The sequence below is a fragment of the Magallana gigas genome, chromosome 6, assembly GCF_963853765.1.
Source record: "Magallana gigas chromosome 6, xbMagGiga1.1, whole genome shotgun sequence".
Classification (NCBI taxonomy): Eukaryota; Metazoa; Mollusca; class Bivalvia; order Ostreida; family Ostreidae; genus Magallana; species Magallana gigas.
This window is the reverse complement of record NC_088858.1, coordinates 56,285,578-56,292,037: the sequence shown is the minus strand read 5'-3', so window position 1 is coordinate 56,292,037 and position 6,460 is coordinate 56,285,578.

Sequence of the window (6,460 nt, the reverse complement as noted above, 5' to 3'; positions counted from 1 at the left end):
AGGGGACCCTGGTTCAAATAACGGTCTGGTCCGTCATTATTTCTCCCTCCCGTTACACCTTGCATATGTTTGAGGTGACTCCCCCTCCCACCGCCACGGTTAGGGTTTATATAAGGTGATGTCATAAATCAAGTGAATATTGAAATGACATTGATTTGAATGAATAATAATATAGAAGTTGAATGGAAGCTGTAATCCAACGTTTACCGGTATTAAACTTTGACCACTGGCATTGTTTTGATCAACATTGGGGGCTGCCAAAAAATATTTTATCCAGCTTCCGTAAAAATTAAATTACTATCTATCATTTTAACACAGGTTACAAAAATCACACATATTACAAACTTAAGGAAAAAGAGAATATAGTTTGAACTATTTTAAGCACATTATTCACTTGCTGTCAGATTATCTCTGAGAAAGATGACAGACACAAAATATATATGTAAATATTATATCTTTAATTTAAAGACACACACACTCTCACAAACCATTGTAAATTTAGAAAAAAACACAATTGCAAAACTTATTACTATACCATATCATGATGATATGAATATTCGTATGTGGAAAAAATATGTTGTTGAAATAGTTGGGCAGTTGCTTGCACATCAAATTCTGAGGACACAAAATTTTAAATCATAATAACCTTTTCTTCATTTAATGTTCATAAATAAAACTACTTTTCTTTTCTATAATTTAAACATGGGCAATATCACATAATATATTCACAAAGAGCAGATAACTCCTGTCAGACTATGTTTGATAATACCAGTATTAGGAAATATATTAATATTTTACGTCCAGTCCATGCATTCCACAAAAATCATTATTATGACAAATTATTCAAGTAATGACAATGTCCCAAGAATGATGGGGGGGGGGGGGGGGGGGGTTTCAATGCATTGCTGATAAAACATTGCCTGGTGTTTTACATGGATAGCCTCTTAATATAAAAGTTGACTCTATACTATGCACAGCCTGAATCATATCTGTGTACAACCAATGCTGCCTCACTCATTTAATGAGTGGAACCATACAACGTCAAGAGTTTATGCTGCATTATGTGGTTCACAATTCTATGTATTAATTTATAAAACACTATCATCATGTTTATGTACGAAGTTCTCATTCATATATCAGTTATCAATCCTCCTTAGTGCTCCGATCGACGAGGGAAGTCGGAATACAATCGATTTCAAACAGGTGGTAAAATTTTCTCTTCTGGATGAAAAGTTTTACGCCTGTCATTGAACAATAGCATTGCAAAAGGTAACGCCCATCGACCCCGAAGAAAACGATTGACTGTGTTCACTCACCGGAACCTGTTCAATACACAAACTCAATACGAATTTCGATTTACGTCTCAATGTCATAATTGCACCCAAAATCCCGTCAGCAGGTAGTTACATATATATTATACGAATTTCGCTTTATTCAGTATTCCTAATACAATACATGTAAAATGGATCGTATCCGTTGATTCGAGTTATATTTCATTTCAAAATTCTCTCTCTCTCTCTCTCTCTCTCTCTCTCTCTCTCTCTCTCTCTCTCTCTCGTAATGGCTACAAAAGATTGCTTTTAAAATTGCAAGTTTTACGTTAATCACCTATTTTACTCAAATGTAAAATATTTGCTTTGTCCAAAATGCAATGTCTAAAAATAAAATGCACGACTTTGAATTTTACTTTTGCCAAGATTTTTCATTATTTTAAGGGGATTCAGTTTTTTCTTAATTTGATCAAATTGAATGAGAGATATCCATTTATCAGCAACAAATTAAGAAAGCGCAATTACACATTAATTTAAAAATGACTTATGGGAAAAGATATTATGTCCGGGTAGCGCTGTGGTAAGCGCATTCGCATCTCACCGCTGCGATCCGAGTACGATCCCCGTGATCAGTAGTGGTCGTACGTGAGAGGGTATGGTGGTCGCCCGCTCGTACACGTGGGTTTTCTCCGGGTACTCTGGCTTCCTCTCAATTTTATACACCGAGTGGACTAGAAAACGTCTTCAGTTTCCCATACGTTCCAGTGGGTGAACACAGTCAATCGTTTTTGCTTTTTTCGGGATCGGTGGGCGTTACCTTTTGCAGTGTTATTGTTCAATGACAGGCGTAAAACTTTTCATCTAGAAGAGAAATTTTACCACCTGTTTGAAATCGATAATCGATTTCAAACAGGTGGTAAAATGTCTCTTCTGGATGAATAGTTTTACGCCTGTCATTGAACAATAGCATTGCAAAAGATAACGCCCACCGATCCCGAAGAAAACGATTGACTGTGTTCACCCACCAGAACGTGTTCAATACACAAACTCAATACAAAGTTCGATTTACGTCTCAATGTCATAATTGCACCCAAAATCCCGTCAGCCACGTGACCGATCGAGATGATCTCCCCTTGAAGAAAAGAAAACTTAATTTAAGACTTCGATATTTTCTGTTATTACTTTACTGGTTGATTAAAAATAAAAAGAAGAAGACGTGTGTGTATCATGTAAGACACTTAGTCTTGACATTTAATTTCAATAAACTAACAGGTAGTTACTTATATATTATACGAATTTTGTTTTCTTCAGTATTCCTTTAAAATGTTAACTCATACAATACATGAAAAATGGGATTAAAAGAAGTATCCGTTGATTCGAGTTATATTTCAAAATTCTCTCTCTCTCTCTCTCTCTCTCTCTCTCTCTCTCTCTCTCTCTCTCTCTCGTAATGGCTACAAAAGATTGCTTTTAAAATTGCAAGTTTTACGTTAATCACCTATTTTACTCAAATGTAAAATATTTGCTTTGTCCAAAATGCAATGCACCGCTGCGATCCGAGTACGATCCCCGTGATCAGTAGTGGTTGTACGTGAGAGGGTATGGTGGTCGCCCGCTCGGACACGTGGGTTTTCTCCGGGTACTCTGGCTTCCTCTCAATTTTATACACCGAGTGGACTAGGAAACGTTTTCAGTTTCTTATACGTTCCAATAAAAGATATTAAACAGAGACTTGAGCAAGTCTTAAATAAAACCATAGTTTAGTTAACCGTTTCAGGTATGTGCAAGGATTGAAAAGACGCATTGCACAAGTAATTTGCTGTCGTGAACAACGAACCCCTTTGTCTGTTGGAGAGCTTTTCTATTAATCAAACTTAAAGGATGTTGACGAATAACTGCAAATACTGAGACTGTTCTAAGTGATATTCTGGAGAGTGAGAGTGGGATTACTACGATATAAATGACGATACCTTTAGATGAAATGATTACCCAACCAAAACAATGAATCCATAGGCAGGCTCAGATGCAGCAATTTTTTTATGGAGGAAGTTGAAGGTCAAGGTTTAGTATTACTAACTTTTTCATAGGCCTGGTGATAAAGAGACAACGGCGATAGAACGTTTCTTTTAAAACTGAAGATAGTGAATTTCAAAAAGTGCATGCAGTGAAGTTTGCTTCAGTCTACGTACTGGTGTGATTTGAGGTTACAAGTATTTTATTAGGATCAAGTGGTTTAATTTTTCAAGATTCGTGGTTCTTAAAAAAAAGGAGTAGACAAATAGTAATGGATTATTTTATTTCAGTGTTTCTCTGCTGTTTTGCGCGGTGTCGTTATTAAAGGTTGAAGACATTAAATCTGTTACTTTCTTGGTCAATATAATGGCTTATTCTTGTTTCCTGCTTATTTGTAGCCGTCGAATATATTATTAGCTTAACTTGGCTGTGCATTATTTTGCTTAAAAATGATCTAATTATTACTTCAGATTCATCAGATTCAAAATGATCAAATAATAAAAAAGTGGGTTATGTTCTTATTAAGAAAGTTAAATAAAAAAAAATAATAAGCAAAAATTACGCTATTAAGAAGGGGCCCAGTCACTTCGCTCCCTCCGACCCCTTCTTAATCGCGTAAATTTTGCTTTAAATGATCTAACTATTACTTCAGATCCCCGAAGTCAGCCGTAGTTAAAAAGATAATTTGGCAAAATCATTTTTTTAACTACGGCTGACTTCGGTCAAAGTTGTTCACCAGTCGTCTTTTTCAACAGCATGAAAGTTATCACGTGATTTTCATGTGATTAGATAGGCTAGATGAAGTAGGCCTACTATCAATACACACCTGAGCATGCATTGAAAAGCAGACAAAATACTTCGATCCTTATCGTTTTTCAATATAATTGTATTATTTCGTTTGAAAGCGGTCTGCTCAAGAACTGAAGATGTGTCATTAAACAGTCATAAGTGTCCAAAATATAAGAAAATTCAGAAGTCTGGATTTAGCTAAAATAATATGCGTGCCTTTTACTGCAAAACGTATTATGACAAACTTATAGGCTTGCAAGTACATTGCACATCTGATGCGCGAATCCAGAAATTTTTATCGTCGGAGGGGGGGGGGGGGGTCCGAGGCATATTTTTGGTAATTCTATAATGAAATCAAAAGATATTTAAATTTTGCAGGGGGGGGGGGGGGTCCGGACCCCTACCCCCCCCCCCCCCTTCTAGATGCGCGCATCCATGTACTGTTTGTATTTTTACATATTATGTCTACCCCATTACACTATCCTCTTTTGGCATATGATCTTACTAAAAATCTGTTAGATCATATCTTTGAATGAATTAATCTTATATTATATATATTATTTTATATTATATTCATTCTTATATTCTCTTTTCAAAAAAGACCTTAAATGTACGAAACAGTGAACTTGTCCAATATTAATTTGTATTAATGAAATGACTTAAATTTTACAGGACTCTGAGCTCGATTGGACTATCCGCAGGATATTGGAAGCATAATTCTATACATCAATTCATTGTATGAAAGTAATGACGATGATCATATGGCTGTTGTGGACCACAAAACTATTGACAGTGTATTCGGAACGATGGGCAACGTTGATCAGCTTATTCAGGACACTAAAAATAATAATAGTATGAAATATTTAAAACATTACATATGTATATTCTAAGTGTCCAGACGGACAATTTTTTGCATGGTTGGGTATTTATAGCTGAGGGGAAGTATCATAACCATACCCACCCTTCTGAAGCTTGATAACTTATAGTCTTATGTAAATAAATTGCATCAATATCAAAGATATTTAATACGTTTGGTGCTAAAAAAAAGCCATTGTCTCATCAAATTATTTCAATAACAGGGTCATCATTTGTAATGCTAAAAGTATTAGGCCTTCAGGTTTTCAGAAAGTCAAGGTTTTAATTCCATGTATTCAAATATTAGATGAACGTTTACACTGTATGCTTTCTTTAGTGTCAGTGATCATGGATATTGTGTCAACAATTTCACAGAAGAGAGCGTTTTAAGTTAACAGAACTTGTGCCTGATCGTATTGCATATACATGTGTACCATAAACAACAACAACAACAACAATAAAATATGTTCAAACCAAATCCCGAAGGTCCACTAAAATACAATTCCATATACGTGATGGTAACTTTCCAAAATGATTTTTTTTCAGTAGAAAACGCGCAAGGTTTAAGCACAGGGGCCAAGCTCGTTTCGCCATTAATTTCGTATATATAAAGACTTTATTTATGGTTACATTGAATAAATTAAATGTCGAAACGGGTTTGGTCCCTGTGGTTTAAACTTGTCCAGTAGTTTAACTCCTTTACATATTCCATTACAGCGTTATTTAACTACACAACATAACCATGACATTTGAAACTTTTCTTTCTTTCTCTCATGGATAACCTATTTTTTTTTCATAACTTGGGGACTTCTTGCACAGTCAACGTAATTTATCTCGTTTATTGACTAAACCTAAATTAACGTCCAATTTTGTTCACATTAATTCTTACATTTTATAAAAATGCCAACAGTTCCCTGCATGGAATCAACTTACCATCTTATTGTTTAAAATGTTTGTATCGATTGAAAAGCCAGACATATCGATCTCTTTTGTTTCCTGTTTTTTGCAGCACACATTTTTCTTAAAATTGAAGTGGCATGTAGTTGACCCCCACTGGCCGCATGTAATAAATGGAAGTGACAATAAGGAATTCAACATGCATTGAAATCTAAGTTATTTCCTAGTCAACATTTTTTTGGATGCCCCCCCCCCCCCCCAATTCATAAATGATGCTACGTACGTGCCTGTACAATGTGTATCTGCCACCAATATTTGTCAGATCTCTTCAAGTCGACATAAGGATCTGACAAGTCGACATAAACATCTTTTAAGTCGATATAATTATTTAACAAGTCGACATAATTATCTGACAAGTCGACATAATTATTTGACAAGTCAACATAACATCTGACAAGACATCATTATCTGACAAGTCGACTTAAAATATGAATGATAATTTTCTTTAAATTAGTGGCCATATTATTTTTTCTGTCAGATAATTATGTTAACTTGTCAGATCTTTATGTCGACTTGACAGATAATTATGTTAACTTGTCAGATCTTTATGTCGACTTGACAGGTAATTATGTTAA